Below are 2500 nucleotides of genomic sequence, written 5' to 3'. Positions count from 1 at the left end.
GTGTTTGATACAAAATGTTACAGATTTATCCTTGGGCCATACCCAGCATGAATTCCAAGTTTGGTTTAAATCGGTACAGTAATGTTCGTGTAATATTGCTCACAAACAAACAAACAAATATACTAAGAAATAGATGACAAGGGATGAATACATACCCTTTGCAATAGCATAATTTCTTCGAGAAGTGATCGTTTAAATTTTTGTACCTGTAGTATATATGTCATTACTTTTTGAATTCATTAAAATATTTTACAATTACATTTTAAATCTATCTTCGGTAAATTATGATCTTTCCTTTGCATATGCCAAAGCTCCATATGTTTTTACTCGTCACATTTGGAATATTGCTCTCACACTTAATTTTTCATTCATTCGGCTCCAATGGGAATCAAGGAATCAGTCAGCAGTTATTATTCATTTGATCAACGTCCAAACACTTTCAACTATTTGAACTTTAGTATTCTATTTTCAATTTACAGATCAAAAGTTGATCAATGTCACCTTCACATGGATATATAATGACGATCAATATTCATTGCATATTGATCCTTAACAGCTAAGGAGCTAAAACCCAAAATATTTATCCCATGAAATTTAGTAATAATCAAGAACTTATGTTCCGTAACTCTTCTCATTTTCCACCATTAGTTTTGCCACTCCTTGTCTATTCCAAAGTAATTAGGCCTATCCCGTGTCCGCCATGTCCCAGTACGATTTGTTCGCCCAATTCAGGTATATTCCAAGGAATATAAAATGAAACAAAAATTCCTTCCCCTCATTATTCTTTGTCAGGTATTGACAGGAAATATGACCAAACGATGTTGTTGTTTTCAGTTATTTATTTCTGACATTGCCACTGAAAAATCTAATATCCAGAAAGAATATATTTTTGCATCTGTATATTATGGATATAATTTTACCTTTCCATCCATATTGCATTTAGACAAAAAAAAATAGTATTTGTAAATTATTATGCATAAAATATTTCGAAATGTTCATTTACAATATAAGATCAAACACCCAACTGACGCAAGAAATATTAAAAATCAATGAACAAATAAAAGTGACGTCAAAACTTGACATGAAATCAAAATGTAGACATTTAACGGATCACTGAAATGTATCATAGCTACCATTTACCTAAGTTTTAAATAGCTTTTTATATTTGCAATCTCATATAAAAAAAAATAGACAGTGCAGTTTGTATAGTGTTTCATGGTTTTCGTCATCTGTCAGATTGCTCACTTATAAAAACAATTAAAGACTATAAAAAGTATGCCATTATTTCATACGCTAAAAGGTTATGCATTATTTTTTTTTATATATATTATAGCAACATGCCAAACATCATCTGTTCAATATTACTACAATAATTAACATGAGAGTCGGTATATATTTATACAGTATATGTGTTTGGATTTATTTGGATTTATGTGTAATATGAAACAAAGTTCACCGTTGAATTTGTGTATTATTATTATTATTATTATTATTATTATTATTATTATTATTATTATTATTATTATTATTATTATTATTATTATTATTATTGTTGTTGTTGTTGTTGTTGTTGTTGTAATTATTTTTATTTCGTATAATTTAATGCTACTGATGCAGCAATTAATTTTAACTCTAATTACCAGAATGAGCGTTTACTTTCAAAATATAGTAATACGCTTATTATTATTATTATTATTATTATTATTATTATTATTATTATTATTATTATTATTATTATTATTATTATTATTGTTGTTGTTGTTGTTGTTGTTGTTGTTGTTGTTGTTACTAATACTACTGAAGCCTGGGGAAGAACTAATGAATGATATGTATAAGAAAAAATAAGGAAATTAGTATTCTCTCTACATTCAGCATCTATAAAATAGAAATTGAAGTTAAGTATAATTTATCCAAGCTACACCCTACCATCTCACATAAATGGACAAAGAAAAATAAGTCTAGCCTTGGCCACTGATCTTTCAATCATGTTGCAAACTTTGAAAAGTGATATCATAAGACTCGTATTCAACATTTCCATTCAGGTTTATTTCAATACTTGTAACTGACGTAAGCCTTGAGCAACTGTCTGTAATCCAGGTCATCAAAAGTTTAACGAAATGCATTTCAAGCTTTTTTGGTTCGGAATCACCATTTTATTAAACCTATAAATTTCAAAAGTAGAAAAACATACTGATTTTTTAAGAGGTAAGAATTTCCACAGGATCAGAGGTTCGGACTTTCGTAAAACTCTAACAAATGCTAATTTTCCCAGAATTATCATACGATAGCTAAATCTATATCAATATTAAAACTCTTTCACTGGTTGTTTAGGTCCAAAATGAAACATATTATACACAGGTGAAAACGTTACTTTCTTGTGTAGCCTATTGAAAACGTCCCTGCTTAGCAATATATTGGATGAGAATTCAAGAAAATTTAATTGTTCTAATATCTAGTAGTGTCTGTAAGCTCACCATTTTTGTAAGCTTGGAATTGGGAT

The 2500-nt window shown here is 28.5% G+C and overlaps 1 pseudogene; it reads right to left on the bottom strand.

Annotated features, from left to right (window-relative positions):
• Positions 1–2500, bottom strand: part of LOC137639664 (neural-cadherin-like) — a 69365-nt pseudogene that overhangs the window by 17136 nt on the left and 49729 nt on the right.

Source organism: Palaemon carinicauda, chromosome 4 (genome assembly GCF_036898095.1).
Source record: "Palaemon carinicauda isolate YSFRI2023 chromosome 4, ASM3689809v2, whole genome shotgun sequence".
Taxonomy (NCBI): domain Eukaryota; kingdom Metazoa; phylum Arthropoda; class Malacostraca; order Decapoda; family Palaemonidae; genus Palaemon; species Palaemon carinicauda.
The sequence above is the reverse complement of the archived record's forward strand: the minus strand, read 5'-3'. Positions and strand labels throughout refer to the sequence as shown.